Raw genomic sequence first — 21875 nt, forward strand, 5'->3', positions numbered from 1 at the left:
GTACTCCCTGTCAATGAAGGGAACTACTTTGTGTGAACATGTGCTCCTTCTAAAAGTCCACAATGTTTTCACTTACAGCTAAGCTAGCCACTGGTTGATGTTGGGTGACCCATTGCCCCTTGCTGTATGATGTAGTGTGTGGGAGAAAATGTCAACGATGCCTCAGTCCAATGGACAACGAGGTCAGTCTAAAAGCCCCAATAACTAAGCATGATAAAATCAAAGTCTTGGCTAATAGCAAACATAAATATTGGGGATCAGGAGGCTATCTAGCTTGAGGATCCTGCTGAATCTTTGAGTCGAGAAAATGTACATAGAATTAGTGTCTAAAAATCAGGGGTGATCTACAATGAACATTCTGTGTGTTGCAAGACAGTTTGTAGCTTGTCGGAAAGGATAATCACAGGTGAGCGAGCTGGAATAGGGCAGAGAGTACAATACAAGCTGATGAAAGAACTGCCAGGAAAAACTTAGGCAGACTGAGGCAAAAAAAAGTTTCGTTTGGAGCAGAGGAGATAAAGCAGCATTGGTTAAAGAGCATATCAAATTCAGAAACAACATCTCAGGCTCCACCTATCTGAACATTCTCAACTCCTTCTACCAACCACCATCCACCTCCGCTCAGCAGGCCTCCTACTCGCACGCATCCCATGCATACATAGAACAAGACCAGGAGGATGGACGATCCTGAACATCACTCCTAAAAGGACCTCTAAATCCCCATCAGAGCTGGCGCCTCTCTTCTTGAATTCCACAAGAAGCTGAAGACCTGGCTTCTTAATTAACCAACCTCCTCTAGGCATGGATAGACGCATGCACCTATTCAGCGCCAGGATATCCTTATAAATGATAGTGCACTTTCCTAATGCTCATAGTATAACTGAACGTGTGTGAAAAAAGTTGACAAGGAACATGGCCAGGTTTTGTACTAAAAAATGGCCCCCATACATGCAGGGATGGGATGTGCCACCATTCTAACATGGCAGCCTCCATATGTGCATTCACAATGAAGAGCACGTGCGCAATGATGCTCGACTCAGCACAGAACTAGTAGCAAGGCCTCACTCCTATTATGCATTAACCATATTTATACTTTTTTAGCGCCGCATTTGCGACGCTTTTTGACGCAAAAACGTCGCAAACCTACAAAATACAATTGTACTTTGTAAGTTTGCGCCGTTTTTGCGTCAAAAAATGGCGCAAATGCGGCGCTAAAAAAGTATAAATATGGGCCGAAGTGTTGATGCCTTTCAAACAGACGATTCTCATTACAAAAAAGACGACTTTACAACTCTGATTATATTTGTCGTCAGGTATGCACGTTAACAGACTATGGAAAATACAATTGTTAAAGAGAATTTGACCCACTTGGTAGCCGGGGAAGCAGCTATTCTTATTTTATGTAAAAGAACAGACTAGCTACCAAGAGAAAGCAAATTAAACGATTATGCCTGGAAGTGCGAACAGGCACTCTCGGGGATGCTCTGAAATGCTACTGAAGTGTGAAGGGAATGTGATGGGTTATCTGTACTTAAGCGTAATGCTGATCTAAATGTATTAGCAGAGTACCCTTGAATTAACATGACAAGGGGAGGGAGTGGCGTTAGGAAAGATTAGAAATTAGAAGTTAAATCAATTCACTTCGATAACATGTATCTGTATGAACTATTGCCAAATATTTGATGAGAGTTTTAGAATAACGTATTATTTTTGCTTGCACACAAATGTAATCCCTGCACAAATGAACATTTTAATATATGTCTGAAATGTGGTAAGGAAACATGATGACAAATATACATACTGTTAAAGTGACTTCACTGATAACATGAATGTATTTGCTTTGTCTATGTCATGTCCCGAAGATGAAGCAGGTGAAAAACGAAGACTTAATCAATAAAAACATTATACGAGCGATATCTCTCAATATTTAGGTCCTTTACTCGGACCCATAAGGGACCTCTTTCAACCCTTCCACATTAATAAACAAGAAGAGGGTTCTTGGCGCTTTATCCGTTTGGAGATGAATAATCTGTACATAATGAAATACGATCCCTGCCGACGTCACTTAGATGAGGGGACACAGTAGTAATGCTTCCCGCACAAACTTTGCACATTAAAAGCGACATTTAACTGTCCGCTGCCACCAGATCTGACACTGGCCAGTGCTACTTGTGAAACCCCAAAAAAACAATACAATGATGTCCCTCAAATCCTACATTCCAGCAGTGAAAAACATCTGTTGCAAATGAGCCCCAATGGCCTTTCACCCATAAAAAAAATAAAGGAATGGAGTTTTATTCATTCTGCTGCTTACAGAATAAGGAATGAGAAAATGTAGGGTTACAAGTCAGTATCACGGAGGGTGCCTACATGGTGCAAGGGCAGGGCTCGAGACCAGAATCATCCCTGGCAAAAATGTTCAGCCCAGCCACACACTGCAGGAGCTCAGAAGTAGAATGGGACCAAGGGGGCTTTCATGGTTTGGTCATGGAAGCCCATCTGGCTCATAAAGCAGCCTCCAAGCGTGACCCATCTGTATGTGTAGTAAGTTCCAGTGTAAGGGGAGTGCAACGGCTCCTTCATTTGGATGTGCTGCACCAGCGCCAGGGTACCTGATGATGCCTCAGTTCTGTTCCAAGAAAAGCCAGGTGGCATCCAAGTTGCAGGACATGTCTGTCCAGCGGCCAGGAAATGAGGTTATCCAACCTTTATTGTTGCCATGGTAACCACTGCTGCAGAGTGTTTGTATGATGGGTTATCTATACCCCGGAGGAAGGCACTAGGCCAGCAAGGCCAAGATAGAGAACTTTGCGTGGCACCGATTACAGACCCTGAGGCTGCAACTTGCATTTGTTGCCATGGTTACTGCTGCTGCATTGAGTCTACGTGACAGCTCCTGCTTTCCCAATGTCAGAGGTGTGGCCAGGCAGAGGTGTTTGCATAGTAACATCTATTTGAAAGTTTTTTTAATACACTGTGTCCCACGATCTCCCAAATACAGATCCCATTAGCTCCGTCAATACACTGGTAGTGTATGGGTGTTCACATCGCAGCTTCTACACCTGAGCGCCATCGGTGCTGGTGGTTTTAGGCCCATGCTTTATATTAAGAACATGCAATTACAATCCCATCAGTGCTGTTAAATAAAAAACCCTAGCATGGCTGAATGTGTCACTCAATGACAGGACCACTTGGCAGCTATGTACCGCCATTGAGGTGCTCCCGTGGCTGCTTGGTGTGGCTCCCTCAATGCTTCAGGCCAAGCGGTCCCGGTGCTATGGTAAGTGAATAGTAGCCCGTCCATTGCTAATGTAGCGCCCTTAAAGAGGGGCGGTAGGTTCCACTTACTGCTTAGCCTGCTCTGAGTGCGAGGAAGTAACACCTTAAAACTGCTCGTGCTGAGTCCCTTTCAGGGAAGGGGTGAATGGATGTCACCACAGGGTGCTTGGACTGATTCAGGGAATGTGCTTGTACAGAGGACTCAGTGCACTGACGGGGAACTCCAATTCGCAGGCCAGGAACTCTCAAGAGTGTAGAGAGACAAGCCCTTGCTTGCACCTTCAGGGATGACTTCCCTTGTAGTTCATGGCCTACTTTGCTGGGCAATCATGCTACAGTGTTGCAGCTGCCAGGATCGTGCTCCACGGATTTCAGATTTCAAACACCAAGGCCTGTTGCATGCTAAAAGATTGGTCCATGGACTTTTTGGATTACACAGAAGTAATTGAACTCATGTGTTATTGAACAAGAACTTTGAAATCTCAACTTTTCCTTACACGTTTATTTGCAATTGTATCACAGATTACAATTATTACAACTTTTTAGACTGGGGCTGTGTGTGTTGCTAAAAGTCCTTGGAAAGGAACAGGCCATATTTTTAAGAGGACATTTGCATATGAATATATATTTTCATGAACGCTGCATATCAGGTGTAAGTGTTCCAGTCTGTTTATATAATACTGAGAGTATGGAACAACAGGAAGTTAATGGTATTCAACATTTCTTCAGTTCTTCAGAACTAGGGACTGTGCTCATCTTCCAAAAGGGCACATAGTGATAGGATTGAGATGGTTACTCTATACATAGGGGAAAGTGTTAATGCACATGCACTTTTGAGATATTCGTGTTCACTTGTGTTCAGTTCTCAGAAATTATAGATTTCCCATTAATATTTAGAGATAATTCTATTGATAATTGCAGTTACATATAGTCTGAAATGATATTACTTAAGACATCTCTGCCTTGTAGTGTTCCACTACAGCCCACAGACCTCCTTTACCAAAGAAGTGACAAGGCTTAGGGGGTCATTCCGACCCTGGCGGTCCAAGACCCCCAGGGCCGGGGACCACGGAAGCACCGCCAACAGGCTGGCGGTGCTTCCCAGCCCATTCTGACCGCGGCGGTAAAGCCGCAGTCAGAAAAGGGGATCCGGCGGTTTCCCGCCGGATTTCCCCTGCAGAGGCTGAATCTTGCGCCGCCATGGAGATTCCGACCCCCTTCCCGCCATCCTGTTTCTGGCGGTTTTTACCGCCAGGAACAGGATGGCGGGAACAGGTGTTGTGGGGCCCCTGGGGGCCCCTGCACTGCCCATGCCATTGGCATGGGCAGTCCAGGGGGCCCCTAACAGGGCCCCATAAAGATTTTCACTGTCTGCTTAGCAGACAGTGAAAATCGCGACGGGTGCAACTGCACCCGTCGCACCCCTGCAACTCCGCCGGCTCCATTCGGAGCCGGCTTCCTTGTTGCAGGGCCTTTCCCGCTGGGCCGGCGGGCGCTCTTTTGGCGGTCGCCCGCCGGCCCAGCGGGAAAGCCAGAATGGCATCCGCGGTCTTCTGACCGCGGAGCGACCATTTGGCGGTTCCTCTTAGTGTGGAGTCTTGTATTTCATGCTTATCCCAGTTCAAATAGGAGTCATCATCAGTTTACAGATGGGACAAAAGGTCAGCAAAGGAGAATCATTTGGGGCCAAAGAATAAGCAATGTCACTTTTGTTAGAACTGGCATTTTGGTGGATTGACTTCTACGAATCCTGAAATTTACGCTCCTTACTTAACATAGAAAAAAATAAATAAGAGCAGGGGGCCTAAAGTTTTTCGGATGATTTCCTAGGGAAATGCTGGGGTTGCCAACACCAATGCTGCCTAGTCTTGATTGTACCGCATGCCACTTTCTTCTATCACATCATACATCCCGTCTTTTTATCTCACTGTTGCATATTCTTGTTCATCTCAGCTTTCTCCCTTTGTCAATGTTTTTTTCTCATTCTTCCTACCTTTTTTGCCTTTCTCTTTCTTGCTGTGGGCTAAAATTTGATGATGAAAAATACGGGCCAGAAATATTATATTTTTTTATAATTGCAAACAGTCTGAATCCAAGTTTTGCTATGTATGAATCCCATTTTAGGAGTCAGAATTTTTACTAGGATTCCACCGGGTTACTCATTCAGAATTTGAAAGGGGCATGTTTTGAGCATCCCTTCCACAACCAAACCTGTACTGTTAGAAACGGGGTCTCTAGTTGGCAGACCCTTGTCCAAGTAGGGACTACAATCCTAGTCAGGTTAAGTCACACACAATCCAAATTATCCTGTGCCCACCTTCTGGTAGCTTGGCACTGAGCAGTCAGGATTAACTTAGAAGGCAATGTGTAAAGTATTTGTGCAATAAATCATGCAATAACACAGTGAAAACACCACCACAACAATACACCACACAGGTTTATAAAAATATAAGATATTTATCTGAATGAATTAAGGTCAAAACGATCAAGATTTGATAAGTACAAGTTGAAATATCACTTTTGAAATTATAAGAAGCGTCTTAAGTTTTTAAAAAGCAAGAATTGTCTTGTGTGCACAAAGTACCTGGTATGCGTCAAAATTACACGCACGGAGGCCGCAGGAGAGGGGATGCGTGCAAAACGGAGGGTGTGCATCGGATTTCTGGACGCACATAGATGATGTGTTGATTCTTTTCCATGCACCAAGGACTTTGCATTGAATTCCGGCACGCAAGCTTGAATCCTCTCTGCGATGCGGGGTCCTTTGACGCCCAGGGATGATGTGTGGAAATCCTGGGCATGCTGGGCGAAGTCACAAGTGCTGCATCGATCCAGTGTGCGATGCAGTGGAGTTTCTGTCGTATGGCCGGCGCTGTGCATAAAAGTTCTGGTCGCAACGCTGGTGCTGCCTCGATCTCCACTCGGAGAGCCGGGCTGCGTCATTCTGGAGCAGCGATACGGTGATTCTTTCACTGCTAAGCAGGTTGCGCGTCGATTCTGGCATGCTGTGCATTGATTTTCGCCACACAAGGAGTTCCTTTGAAGAGAAGAAGTCTTGTTCGCCCAGAGACTTCAGGAAACAGGAGGCAAGCTCAATCCAAGCCCTTGGAAAGCACTTCTCAGCAAAGCCAGAGGCCAGCAAGGCAGCAGGGCAACAGCAAGGCAGCAGTCCATCACAACAAAGCAGTAGTCCTTCACAGCAAAGCAGTCCAGGTGAGTCCTTTGGGCAGCCAGGCAGCTCCTCTTTGCAGGTTGCAGGATCTGGTTCAGAATGTTTGTCCCAGGAAATGTCTAAGTTGGTAGGGTCAGGGACCCAGTTTATATACCCAAAAGTGCCTTTGAAGTGGGGGAGACTTCAAACAGTAGTTTTGAAGGGCACAAGGTCCCCTTTCAGTACAACCCTGTCTGCCAGGGTCCCAGCAGGGGGGTTGGCAGTCTATTGTGTTAGGGCAGGCCACTCTCCTTTGAAATGTAGATGTCAGGTCCTCCACCCCTCCAGCCCAGGAAGACCCATTCAGTATGCAGATGTGTGCAGGTGTGACTGAGCATCCTGTGTTTGTGGTTGTCTGGGTGAAATGCACAATAGAGCTGTCAACCAGCCCAGCCCAGACGTGGATTGGAGACAGGCTGTAAGGCACAGAAGGATTTTAAGTGCAGAGAAATGCTCACTTTCTAAAAGTGGCATTCCTAAAATAGTAATATAAAATCCAACCTCACCAGTCAGTAGGATTTTGTATTACCATTCTGACCATATTGAAATGACCTGTCTACCCCTTTCTGATCAGAACCTACCAGTCAAACAGTATATGAGGGTAGCCGTAATGTTAGCCCATGAAAGGAGCAGGCTTTACTGCAGTGGAAAACAAATTTAGGAGTTTTCCATTACCACGACATATAAAAAACACAGGTAAATGTCCTGCCTTTTACCTAACCAGCACCCTGCCCTATGGGTTACCTAGGGCCTACCTTAGGGGTGACTTATATGTAGAAAAAGGGGAGTTTAATGCTTGGAAAGTACTTTTAAATGCCAAGTCGAAGTGGCAGTGAAAATGTACACACAGGCTTTGCAATGGCAGGCCTGGGACATGGTTAAGGGGCTACCACTGTGGGTAGCACAACCAGTGCTGCAGGCCCACTAGTAGCATTCAATCTAAAGGCCCTGGGCACATGTAGTGCACTTTACTAGGGACTTACAAGTTGATCAAGTATGCCCATTGGGTATGAACCAATGTTACCATGTTTTAGGGAGAGAGCATATGCACGTTATCACTGATTGGCAGTGGTAACGTGTGCAGAGTCCTAAAACCAGAAAAAATTAGGTCAGAAAAAGAGAAGGAGGAAGGCAAAACGTTTTGGGGTGACCCTGCAGAGAGGCCATTTCCAACATGTACCCTATGTATATGTTTGGTGGGCATAATTCTAGTTGTAAACCAAAGATGAAGTGGTAACTCGTTTGCAAAAGGGAAATGGCCATTTGAACTTGTTCCCCTTTGCAAATTGGAGAATAGATTTTTGGGGGAGTAGGCTGGACCACTGCCAACTCCCACAGAAACCTTTAAAAAAACTCTGTGGGGTCATTTACAAGCGGCCTGTGAGCCACCGGTGGGTCGCCATATTGGCAAGGCCGTGTAAAGCCACTTTGTGTGCCTTTACATGACCTTGTAGATTTGGCCCCCTTTCATGCATTACTCTGCGTGAAAGGGGTGCTCCATGGGTGATGCTGAGGGTGTTCCAATGCAACACCCACTGAATCTGACAAATTATCAGTTTTACAAGGCCTGTAAATCTTTGAACGTGTCAGTTTCCTACACTAGGCATAAGGGTGGCACAGTGGGGAGAAATAACATTATATCTCACCGTTTTTTCCTCTTTTATGTATGCTGCATTCTGCAGCACACATAGAAGGAGGAAAACGCCTCTTGTGATTGTTTTTGTGTGGGAAAATGTCCCTTCCTGCACAAAAACAATTATCCCCGCAACGCAGGCATCCTTGCACCATGGTTCAAGAATGCCTGTGTTGGCACATGGCAGCAACTTCTGTGCCAACTCAGGGGACAAAGATAGGAATGCACTGTATCTTGTAGATATGGTGCATTCCTGCCCTTTTGTTTTGACGCAGGGCAGCTCAGCAAAAAGCTGCCCTACACTGAAACTTTGTAAATGAGACCCCATTCACACAAAAAACAGCCCTTTTCCTGCAAGTAAACAGGGCTTGTTAAAAAACAATCTTTATTTAAATGCAATCACAGACATGGTGTTCTGCTGACACTTGCAGGTCACCATCTCTGATTGTGTCCAATCCGACTGAGTTGTAATTTGCGACCTACCACATGCATGTTAATCTGGTAGGTCACATGGCAGCCCACTCTGATTTAGACTTTTACAAGCTCACCAATTAGTAAATAAGCAGGTTCACAAAATTCAATATTTGTCATAAAAATACTGGTCTTAAATTTGACCAGTTGTGTGACCAATACAATGATGCAGTGGTTCCCAACCTGTGGGCCGGGGACCCCTGGGGCTCCGCGAAGCCTCCTCAGGGGGTCCGCGGCTGCTTAAAACATTTAATAATATCAGTAATGACAGCTATCAGTAATGACTCCTCGGGGGTCCCCTTGTTCCAATAATGATTCAGTGGGGGTCCCCGGGCTCCAGTATTGATAAAATGGGGGTCCACAGAAGTCAAAAGGTTGGGAACCACTGCAATGATGCATTTATCCTTAAGGTCTGTACCCCAAAAATGAGCACCGCTGTCCATCACCTGCAATCACCGGCACAAATTAAGCTCTTATTGACCGTGGCAGCAGAATGTGTGTGTGACAGGTTCTATATCCCTCAAAGCGCCAGAGCTCAATTGATGCTTGAATGACTTCTGCAGCGGACCGTGAGTACTCGTGTCTTGTCTTCTGCAGAATAGCATGTGAAGCGCAAAATGGAGGTCATGTGTCAAAAAACAAACTGGTACCCAGCGCAGGGGGAGGGGTCTCATACCAATGGAATATCCGAAGAAACAATTTAACAAGCGGCCAAAGCAGAAGAAAACCCGTGATTCCAGTGCCAAAACGGTAATCCCTTTGAAGAGGCAGGAAGTGCCGGATCAATACAACACCGGTTTCGAAATCCGCAGCCAGGATGAAAAAAATCACTAATAATTCCTCTTGGCTTAACAACATCGGCCTGATGCATCACAAACAGGCCTTCGCTGCCTCAAAGTGCTCCATATATTTTAAAGTAAATATTAAAAGAGATTTCAGTAGCGAGGGCAGAAATCCCATTATGAAATGATGGGATTTGCATGCATTGGGTCCAGCCGCACATTCTGATGGAAAGCAGAGGGTGTCTGTGTGTTTACATACAGTCGACACAGTAGAAAGGCTCTGCCAGAAATAAATCCATGTTAGCTTTCAGGCGTTACCTCGAGGTCATACCGGCTTCCTAAGAGCAGTAATGACATTGAATGATGAATAATGGAAACCCACTCCAGCCCACAGATGTTTGCTTCTATTCAGCCTAGCAATGCTGGCTCAGAGTCAAAAGTGGTTTGTGTGGCCATCTGAAATGAAACACAGGAGCGTCCCCAACGTCAGGGGTATTGTGGAAGGGACCAAAGTCTATTCTTCTTGTGTGTGTCAAAAGGGGTGTCCCTCCTCCAGGCATGTGCAAACAATTCCCTTTATCACCCTTTTGAGCAACTGATATGGAAATGCCACAAAGTTTGGGGTTAGGTTAACAAACCTTTAGCATACAACAGTAGCCACGGAGGGGGAGTAGTTCTAGAAGGGCTCTGTACCCCTATATTAATGCCTGGGCCCCTAAATGAAAATGGCAGGAGGCAGGGCTGGCAGGTCAAGAGATTGCTTTCAGAACAAAAACTGAGCTCTTGGTAACACATCCACCATGCAAGCTAAAATTAAAGACCTGCCCATAATGTGAAAGTATGGTTCAACCATGTATTCAATTTTCAAAGGATCACTGAAACTGCTCCTTCGTGGTTATACACACAAATTACTGTGATAAGAGTGGATAATCATAATGCTGCTTGTGTTACTATAAGGTATGCATTATTAAACAGATTTTTTTACTTTGTGGCACTCCCATTAAAGATCTATTGCATACAATGCCAATACTGTGTGTGGGCTTTGGTCAGCCCACTGATGATCATTTGATGGCTTAATTGTGCATATCATTTGCTTCCATCATATTTGATGGGTTTCCTTCTTCCTCTTCCTGTGTTTGTACCTCCCCTGGTGCTCTCTGAGCCCTCCCTGAGAGTATATCTCTTTACGTGCCCTGCTGCTTCCGTCCTCTCTGATGTGCTGCTTCCCCACTCACTTACCCACATTCCCGCGTGCTCCGTGCTGCTTCCCACCCAATCCAACAAACTCATGCAACAGGTATATTTTTGTAAGTATTGAATAAAGAGAAGACTTGGGGCCTGATTTAGAACTTGGTGGAGGGGGCTACCCCGTCATAAATATAACAGATATCCCGTCTGCTGTTTTATGATCCCATTATGTGCTATCGGGATCGTACTAGGCAGGCGGGATATTTCATCTGCTAAATTCTATATCAGGCCATTGGATTTCTTTTATCTTCTGTCTTCCATATGTTTCATGAAACATCAGGCCTTCACACACAAAGGTGGCATTTCTGTGGCTGGTGGAGGGGCAGGCTGCACCATTCACTTATCCTGCTTTTGGCACAGAGTATATCTTCTCTAAGGCCCTTGAAGATGCACCTTGTTAAAAAAACACAACCTCCCCTGTCTTTTTGCCTTCTGACCTGTTTTTATGGTATACTGGACTCTGTTTTTGCTGGTTTATTGTCTCTGTGAGCTTTAACACTTTATTCAGTGCTAAAGTGCATGGGCTCCCTATATAAATTGTATTGTTGATTGGTTTATCCATGATTGGCATATTTGATTTACTAGTAAGTCCCTAGTAAAGTGCACTAGAGGTGCCCAGGGCCTGTAAATCAAATGTTACTAGTGGGCCTACAGCACTGATTGTGCCACCCACATAAGTAGCCCTTTAAACATGTCTCAGACCTGCCACTGCAGAGTCGGTGTCTGCAGTCTTGCACTGCCAATTCGACCTGGCAAGTGTACCCACTTGCATCCTTCCCTTTTACTACATGTACGGCACCCCTAAGGTTGGCCCTAGGTAGCACCAAGGGCAGGGTGCAGTGTATGTTAAAGGTGGGACATGTAATGGTGTGTTTTACATGTCCTAACAGTGAAATACTGCCAAATTTGGTTGTAACTGTTGCAAGGCCTATCTCTCTCATAGGTTAACATGGGGGCTGCCTTTAATTTTCCTTAAGGTGCAGTTTCTCCTTGAGAGCAGATAGAAATTTGGAGTTTGGGGTCTCTGAACTCACAATTTAAAAATACATCTTTTGGTAAAGTTGGTTTTTAAATTGTTTGTTTGAAAACGCCACTTTTAGGAAGTGGGCCTTTTCTTGCTTAGACCTTTCTGTGCCTCTGCCTGCTTGTGTATTCCACATCTGGGTCAGACTGACAGTTGGGCTGCTGTGAATTCCTTCTAGACAGTGACACAAATGGAGCTGGGCTGTGGCCTCCATATCCTGATGGGCTATCTGGGCTAGAGTGGAAGGAGGAGTGGTCACTTACACCTGAAAGGGCTGTGCCTGCCCTCACACAATGCAGTCTCCACCCCCCCCCCCCGGAGTGTGTCTAGGGCCATGCCTGGGCAAGGCAGGATCTTGTGAACAACAGAGACGTTCCTTTGAAGTATGCCTACTTCAAAGGCAGAAAAAGGTATGAGTAGTGTACCCAAAACCCGAGACTTGGAGAATCGTTCTGGATCAATAGGAACCTCTGCCACAGAGAAGAGCTGGGGGAGAGGTACTGTCCCTTTGCTATGTTGCTTTGCTGGACTGGCCTGCAGTTGCTGCTTCTGCCTTAAAAGAGAGCAAAGGGTGAACTTTGCTGTGTATCCTACTTGAGAGAGTTCTCCAAGGGCTTAGAGTAGAGCTTGCCTCCTGTTAGATGTCTCAGGGACACCAAAGACTTCAGTTTCATCTGCCTACAGCACTGGTAATTGTGTGTTTTGTGCTGTTCAAGAAGAAAAACCACTGCAACACTGCCAACGCCACTGCTGGCCAGCACCATGACCTGCCAACGCCGCACGGAGCCACACCACCCCACTTCACACTGCAACCCTGGTCTCACTGCCGCCGCCCTCTGATGCCGCCACTGCACCGCTGCTTGCACCATGACCTGTGGGTCCCGCACTCCAGCATCGCCTTGCTCACTTGGCAGCCTGGGTATCCCTGACGACGATGTTCCTGCTGACACAGACGCCGCTGCCTGCACCATGGCCTGTGGACATCGCTTGTGAGGTACACAAAGCATCGTCCCGTCCCACACCGCAGCCCTGGTCCACCAGCACCAGCACCATTGATTCCAGTGTAATCACCAGGCATCCCTGTCTGCACCCCGACCCGTGGATGCTGCACGGAGCCCATCCCGCACCACCGAACCGGGCCTACCGACGACAGTGCTTCAGCAACCACGCCTCCGCTGCCTGTACTGTGATCTGGTGACACTGCCCGCCACACCGCCCCACTTCACACCGCAGCCCTGGTCTCACCGACGCCGCTGGACGCCATCACCGATCTGCTGCTGGCACTGTGAGCTGTGGGCACCGCAAGTCACATTGTCCTGTTTCGCACCGCAGCTCCGATGGCATCCACGCCATCAGCCTGGAGTTTGATCCACAACGAGTGTGACTTCAAGGGCCTGACGACCTCTGCACCGACCTCCAGAACTGACACTGCGCCGCCGCACACCGGACCTCATCGCAAGGATCACGATGCCCTGCATTCCCAAGATACTGTTTGTGGGTCTTCCTGACACTGTAGCTGGCACGCAAGGCCGCGGCCAGCCTGAACTGTTGGATTTGTTGTTCACGACGCAATGATAGCCCAGATGGAGCTATTGACTTCAAGGAACTGTCTTTTTAAGTAATTGTTGCAAAATTTGTATCTTAATTATTGTATGTTGGATTTTTATCATATTTGGTCTTTTTTACATAGATAAATATTGGCTACTTTTCTAAAACTGGTGTGGTGTCCTTTTGTAGTGTTTTCACTTATTACTGTGTGTTCTGTGCAAATGCTTTACATTGTGCCTGAGATAAGCCTCGTGCCAAGCTACCAAGGGGGTGAGCAGGGGTTATCTGAACGTGTATCTCCCTTATCCTGACTAGAGTGAGGGTCCCTACTCGGACAGGGTGCAAACCGACTGCCAACTAGAGACCCCATTTCTAACAATCACTATGTATTATCAGTCCACACACCAGCCTCCTCTCTTATCGCTCATTCACCTTATGCTTGACATTGACCCTGTACAGCGCTCCGCACCCACCCTATTGGCTAGGTTTGCGCTATAAAAATACCACATACATACATAGAAGAAAGACTGTCATCAGTGAGTGAGTGTGGTTAATAGGCAATCATGTGTAACATGAGTCAATTCAGACAGCACAAATGTTGACGGTTCGTAGATTAAAACTGAAACCAGTCAATCGACATTTATATAAAGTGAGAACGAATAGTTGTAGTGCAATTAGAATGTTACCATGTATTTTAGGTATGTTTGGAGGGTTGATTGAAGAAAGTCCTTTGGGGCACTTTCATTGTGTTGATCCAAAGAGAGTCAGTCTTCTTTTATTTAACAGTGACCCTTTGCTTAGATAGATAGGATTCTTCACCCCTGCAAAGGACTGTCCACGAATTTCAACCCATGTAGCTTAAGGGTCTCCGCAAGACAAGAACCTGGGGTCTCCTTTGTAAATGGAGAACCAACAAAGGATTTGGGAATGGAAGAACAACACTAACATGAGAGTGCTTTTCTGAAAAATGAATGAAAGACATCCCTCTTACGGATATGCATATATTGTGCCCCGTGATGTTGAGTTCTGGTGAAGCTTAGTTAAAGAGACAGAAAGATTGAGATCATAGTCCAAACGCATTAGCCTCATATAATGTTGACAAATCAAAGGCTTCCCTTTTTTGAGTCCTAAATTGATCACGTATTTTGTGTCCTGTCAGACAAGCCAAACAGACGTCAACGTCGGCACAGCGTGGGAGCGTAGTTGCATTCTTGAGCCTCGCAGCAGGTGAGCAGTTCCCCACACTCCGGGTAATGATGGGTTAAAATGCAGCTATGTTAGTTGTACCAGGATTATTATATGGAAAAGTGATGATATTGCATTTGTTTGAAAGTGTTCTCATTGTGGCAATAGTAGTCTTCCCTACCAAAAAATTATTTAAATGTAGAAGAATTGCATTACTAAGAAACCTGATGACATGTGATGTAGGTGGGACACAAAGGTGATGGCAGAAGAAATCCACTTGTTTCAATATTTATTAGGTCTGAGTTCTCCAGATGTGTCCTCATTCCTGTGATTGAAACACAGTGGTGTGGTGTAGTGGAATGAGTGCCTAGGGTGAAGATAATGTCTGTTGTGTAACATAAATATTGTTGACATAATGGCAGAAGCCACAATGTTTGCTTGAAGAGATTTTGTTTGGTGAGAAGTACACTGTGAGCTAAACTGAATAAAGGGAATACAGGACACATAAAGATTCAGAGGATTCCTGCTCTGGATGTCTAAAATGACTTGGTGTCCTAGAAAGACAAGCGGTGGGGTGGGATTTTGTAGCCCATTGCAGAGAATATGAAACTCTTGTGTCTTCTCCTTCATGCAGTGGCATAGCTATGTTGCCATACACCCTAGTGCAAGCAGAGTAACTGAGCTCCCTCGCTAGGATGTGTCTCAGTCTGTCAGCTGCCCTGACACTCCTCAACCTCCTTTAACATAGTCTGCATCTGCCATATCCATATCAAAATTCACTACCATTCTCATACACACTGTTGTATTTCCACTCCATGCACCGAAATTGTACAAGTCAAAGCAATGACCCTAAAAGGCATTCCCAAAGCCAACAGGTTTGGCCCTTGTAAAGTGCGTGCACACAAAGACCTAACATGCAGGGCCCCAACAATCACACTGTTGCCTCACATAAGCACACTCCCAAGCTGCACACACACAGGCATATACCTCACACTGCACTCACACAGGCACAACCTTCAAATTGTAGGTCACTTACCCATCACTCACAAAACACAATGCTAATCATGTGTTCAGAGAGGCACACCTCTCATAATGCATTCATAAAATTTGATGACTGTCCTCTGCTCACACAAGCACAATACTCACATTCAAGTATGCGGCTCACTAGGAAGGAGCAGAATTGGGACAGATGCTGGCCTAAGAGCCACTGGTTGACTATCAGGTGCATCGGTCCACTAGTGAAATTCTAAGCTTTTGAGGTAAGCTACAATGAAGTCTGAACTTTCACTGAGGTTATTTAATCTGCCGTCAGCCACACACGAACCAGCAGTATAGACTATGTGAGTGTGATCTTTGTGGACATTAGCAGGCAAGAGTCTTGTCAGCCAAAAACAGTCCCACTTGCATTCTAAAACACACAGGGTGGTTTTCTTTGTAGTGCAAGTATAAACTAAAACAAGTAAAGAAAGAAGTAAAAAATAAATGCCAACTAAATATGGACGACACATGCTTCAATAAACATAATTAAACTGTAAAGATTTGCACGGGTGTGCCATTTGGGAATAGTAAAATATGACAGGGTGTACAGAATGTTTCAAGATGGTGGTGTGGTTTTGAAGCTTGCAGCAGTGATTCCTGGCACTCTTCATAAGTAAGTTGTGGTCCAGTAGCAATGGCAAAAAAAAGCTGCTGGTGCTCTTATTACTCAATTAGCACCCGTGTGAAGTTGCAGGAGGTTGAACTCTTCTGCATGCAGAGAATCACAGACTAAGCAGGAAAAATACTTCTACTCAGACTCGCCGACTTCCTAAAGATCAGCGTTTGCCTACGAGGCAGAGAGCAAATATTGGCAACAAAGCTAATGGTTAAGGAGGGCTGATCCACTGCCCAACTGTAGGTATGCTGATCTAAAGGGCAGAAATATTATGTGAATGACACTCTGTCTGATGAAAAACGGAAATGGTCTTAACCAAAGGACATTTTTTATAAGCAAGATTATGTATTATTTTTTTTAGAAAACTTGAGGCTGGTAAAACAGATAAAACAGTCTTTTGGTTGGACTTAACATTGAGCAAGTGTGGTACAGCAGTGCCAGCTAGCTCAAGCCTGCTTCGAAGACAAACGTCAAATTAGTGGAACAAATGTGGTATTGCGGGGCACGTGCAAGCTCCCTTCAATGACAAAGAACAAGCATGGTACTGCAGGGCCTGAGCAAGCTTGTTTCAAATGCATGAAACAAGTATGGCACAGCAGGGTCAGCACAAGCTCCCTTGAAACACAAGGAACAATTGTGGTACTGAAGGGTCAGCGCGAGCTCCCTTCAAATACATGGAACAAGTGTGGTAATGGAGGGCCTATGCAAGCTTGTATCAAAGACATGGAACAAGTGTGGTACTGCAGGGCCTGAGCAAGCTTGTTTCAAATGCATGAAACAAGTATGGCACAGCAGGGTCAGCACAAGCTCCCTTGAAACACAAGGAACAATTGTGGTACTGCAGGGTCAGCGCGTGCTCCCTTGAAACACAAGGAACAATTGTGGTAGTGCATGGCCTTTGCAAGCTTGTATCAAAGACTTGGAACAATTGTGGTAATGCATGGCCTGTGCAAGCTTATATCAAAGACATGGAACAAGTGTGGTACTGCAGGGCCTGAGCAAGCTTGTTTCAAATGCATGAAACAAGTGTGGCACAGCAGGGTCAGCACAAGCTCCCTTGAAACACAAGGAACAATTGTGGTACTGAAGGGTCAGCACGAGCTCCCTTCAAATACATGGAACAAGTGTGGTAATGGAGGGCCTATGCAAGCTTGTATCAAAGACATGGAACAAGTGTGGCACTGCATGGCCTGTGCAAGCGTGTTTCAATGACATGGAACAAGTGTTGTAATGCAGGGTCTATGCAAGCTTGTTCCAATATCATGGAAAAAGTGTCATACTGAAAGGCCTGTGGAAGCTTGTATCAGAGGCATGGAACAGGTGTGGTACCGCAGGCAGGCCCAGACAGTGCAAGCTTCCTTTAAAGATATGAAAGAAGTGTGATACTACAGAGCCACTGCAAGCTTTCTTCAAAAACATGGGACAAATGTAGTACTGTGGAGCACCATTTAACGCCTCCTTAAATACAACAAATAGGCAGAATTTCAGATTTGTTACAAGTATAAGAATAGCTGTGGGGTTTATGAGTGCAGGCTTGACTAACTCACATAACATGATTTCCACACAAAAAACAAATACACCATCTTCTGTCACACCCTTAGAACACAAACTAATTTGGCCAGATACAATGTATGCTTCCTTTGCATGCCCAAAACATTGACAGCATCTGCAGCAGCAGTCAAGCCTGTGTGTAAACGCACACAATATGCAGCATTTGGCAGCAGTGCACATGTACAAGATGGTTAGCAGTAGCGCTAACTAGATTTCATCTCCGAGAAAGCAGGTATCACACTGGCAGCAGCATCTAAGCTTATTTCAGGCACAAAATCCCTAAAGTTAAGTATCGAAGTGTGTGAGACATTGAAAGCATGATGTAGATGCTGGGCTCTAGTCCAGCTTGAGGTTCTCTTGAACCCAAAATGAGCAGACTTCATGTGGCTTCTGTCTGCTATCCACAGTTAAACCTCATGCACCAAGACAAAGCATCAAATTGTGATGTCAAACGTGAGCAAGAAAAAGATACCAATATAATGGCTCTATTAAAACATTGTGAAACCAGAAAAAACTGGAATCAATCCCTACTTGACCATTTGACTAAACTGCGTGATACAAAGCAATAATTTTATTTGATCATGCTCAATAGTTTCCTTCTTGCATATGAGAAAACCTTGAAATATATGAGGATGTGTGTTGTTCAAAATCTCTTGTGTTTGATTTACTAGATTATAATGTTGCTCTGTGTAAAATAAGAATAGACCCCACATATAGGGTGTCAGGACAACTGACTTGACCCTAAGCTCACTAATAGCATTGTCATTGAGGCGGGACTTGGTGTCATTAACGTTTCCAAGTTCATGTTTAAAACTTTAATTTAATGGATGCACCTCTGTGTCTGTGTGGTACTGTGACCTGTGAATACTTGGGCAGCATGTCAGCAACCCCAGATGATTATTTTCTGCTCTCTACTACTTCTGATTTCTACTGATGAAGAGCTAAACCTTGAAACACTTGTCTAGAAATAACAGCACTACCTGAACCAACTTTGGTGAAAAACTTCAGCAACATTGAAGTAAGCATACTGCATTTACCAGAATGCAATGGGGTGAACTGTGCTGGGATGACAGGCAGTGTGCTCCCTCCCCCTTGTATTATTTGCTGTTGTGCTCTGTGCATGTAGGAAATGCAGTTTTGTCAGTTTCATTGCAACAGTGCAAGTGCTCAGATGCTGTAAACAGATGAGTGAGATCCAGGTTGCTTCAGTTCATTTCAATCTTTGGAGTGCCAGGTTAATTTTAGTAGAATATTTTGTTTAAGTTAGTGCCTTTGTTTCATTTCATTGTTACCATGCTACTGTGACAGTTGACTCTCATTTTACTCCAGATACTTGGTTCACGTGTTCCGAGGTGGCTGCTTTGTTTTGCAAGGTTTATGTCCCTGAGTGGGATATTGTTTATACTGTGTCTAGGAATGTCTGTGTTGCAGCAACCATCCGTTTCTGGGACTCATTTATCTCTCCTGGATGTTTTTTGTAAATCTTGATACATTCCACCCTTTTTCATGTTTTATCTGCTCATCTTGTGGTATCAAAAAACCTTTCCAATCAGTTCTTCAATTGCTTTCTGATGATGCCTCTCATTATAGACATTACACAGTATCACTTAATCTTCTGTCCTTCCAATTAGTATAATTTAAGGCAATATTTAACTTCAGTATTAGCATTCTGCTGTTCCAGTTGCCACTCGTGTGATTCCAGGATCAGGGTTCACATGTTCCAAGATGGACGATTCATTTTGCTAGGTTCATGCCTTCTGGTGTGCTATTATTTGTACTGTGTGTGGAAATGTCTGTGTTACAGCAATCATCTGTTTTCTTGACTCCAGCAGTTATGTATGCTAGGTGAGTTTTTTCCCAGTCTTGATACCATACTGAGTGAGGCAGCAAGGGTTCATCGAAGTGTTCACCACTACCCGTATACTCATGCACATGTTCTTCACGATTGCCAGAAGTATGTGGCCCGCCAGTTTTGTCTGTGGCCCATTAGTTTGCTTTTCCTAAAAATTTCTTCTAGAGACTTCACTGTTTACATAGTGGTTCCAGCAGTCATATTCAAGTTGTATGCCTATGCATTGCTAAAAACCTAGGCAAGTATTTATGGAAAGTTAGCGCCGCCTTAGCGTCATTTTATTTTAATGCTAAAGCGGTGCTAACTTAACTCCATATTTATATTTTGATGCTAGACCCATCTAGCATCAAAATATGTGAGTTAGCATCATTTTTAGGAAGCGCCAACCCACCTTGCGTCAAATTACGACAATGATATGCAAGGTGGGTGTTCCCTTCCTAAAAATTACGCTAGTCCCCCCAGTGCCAGATTTACCTCCCTATGCAGAAACTCCGCACAGTAAGGAGGCGGTCCTAAAAATGAAGCTAAAACAGATTAGCGTAAAAATGTAACACCTGGTCAGACAGGAGTTAATGAGAGGCCACATACCATCACTCAAGGAAAACACACATAAGGAGCATTATCAACCTCTAGGACAACATGGAAGTGCCACTGCTCCAGCTTGGTACAAGCCGCAGATGTCAGTGACGACAAGAGGTCCCTCCACTACCACCGCAGCAACCCTGAACACCACCACAGCAGCCACGTAGGCAGCGCAGAATGAAGGAGAGGATCTTACGGCAGCGTGCTTCCTCTTCTCCTTCTCCTGGGACTTTGCTGGACCCTCTTGGCTGGTACTTGGGTGGTTGGGGTCTCCCTGGGTTATATCCTGCCCTGCATTTACCATCTTGTGTTTGATTTTGTGTGTTCCCTTGCTTGTGCATTGTTTTTTTACGCTACTGCGGTAAAAAATATCGATAACCCGTTTTGCGTGAGTAATATGTGCAACAAAACGGGCTAGCGGCACTTTTGCTGCAATAGCGGCATTTTCCCTTAAGGCATGTTGCAATGGTTAGCGTAATTTTTTTTGCCGCTAACCATTCCTTGGCCCCATCGTGCGGCATTTTTTAAATATGGCGCACAGATGATGCTATGGAGTGACGTTAGCTCACGTTAAAAAAAAGGATGCACAACTGCACTAGCACAGTTGAGGATCATTTTTCATAAATATGGGCATCAGTTTTAAAGCAATAAGTCTGGAATAGAAACACAAAAAAACAAAGATCGTCAATGGTCAGTGAGTGCAGTTAATGGCCAGTAAAGTGTAACATGAGTCAGGTCAGACAAGTACAAATGTTGAAATTGAAGGAACATAGATTACAAGTAGCACCAGTTCATCCACTTTTATGTAATGTGAAAACGATTATTTGTAGTGCTAATCAACATTTTTAAATAACACCCTCTGAACATATCTAAAAGCATGCAAGCATTCTGATGTGAAAACTTTGAAAACTCTATGCATACAAGTTAACTTGACATTAAATGCTCAAACCATTAAGTACATTCGTTGAACTATTGTAACTCAAAGCTTTCTATGTGATTATGCTGTAATTATAATTGACTAAACCACTTGTAATGTAACTTTTATTGACTAAAAGGGGTTTGTTTTATGTTGTATTCTTTGACACGGGCACATGGGCACCAGTATTGGGCTCTGACACAAGGATGCTATGAAACATAGATAATGACAGTAATGCTAACACTCACTGCTTTCCTATCTCTCTCTTCCTCACTCTCACTCTGTTTTTTGCCTTTCTTTCAATTTTTGTCAATTTCTAATGATAAAAAATAAGCTTCGTCCTCACAAAATGGTGTTAATGACCCCTTCTACAAACACCTGGATAGTTCTTGTCCTATGACCCTCACCCTCACTCCATGACTTGCACCCATGCCCATAGGGCACAAGTCCTAAAAAAAGACATGGGGCGGACTAACCAAGATAGTATATAGGTGACATCATGGCGCGCGATATCACAGCATGTGACATCATGGCACGTGACATCGCAAGTGACATCACAAAGAGTGACATCTAATCTTAAGACCTCACACATATGTTTGACAAGTCTATACAGAGTATATTTGACATAATTACCAGATTTAACAAATTAGATTTTGCATTTGGGTTGTGCCAAAAAGTGACACATCTCTGGTGCAAAATCTGGGCCACAATTTCAACATTTATTTTTTAAAATCTCTGCCACAAAGATATTGACACAAGGAGAAACTTGGCAATAAATATGTTCTGCTTAATTAATTGCAAAGACTGCATTTAAAAAAAAACCTTAAGGGGTTAAGGCACCTGCTGCAGAGAGTTTTGTATGCCTTGTAAATCTCAGAGAAAAAAATTGTAATAATGGTAAGATAACTCTGGTGGTTAACACATTGGCTGGAAAGATGT

General features: G+C 44.5%; 1 long non-coding RNA gene across 1 annotated transcript in view; it reads left to right on the forward strand.

The window, feature by feature from the left end:
- LOC138301290 (uncharacterized) overlaps positions 1–21875 on the forward strand; it is a 554538-nt gene that overhangs the window by 517320 nt on the left and 15343 nt on the right. Inside the window, exon 4 of the long non-coding RNA XR_011205080.1 lies at positions 14356–14423. This is a non-coding gene — a long non-coding RNA (uncharacterized lncRNA). The remainder of the gene's footprint in view (positions 1–14355; positions 14424–21875) is intronic.

This window comes from Pleurodeles waltl, chromosome 6 (genome assembly GCF_031143425.1).
Source record: "Pleurodeles waltl isolate 20211129_DDA chromosome 6, aPleWal1.hap1.20221129, whole genome shotgun sequence".
Classification (NCBI taxonomy): Eukaryota; Metazoa; Chordata; class Amphibia; order Caudata; family Salamandridae; genus Pleurodeles; species Pleurodeles waltl.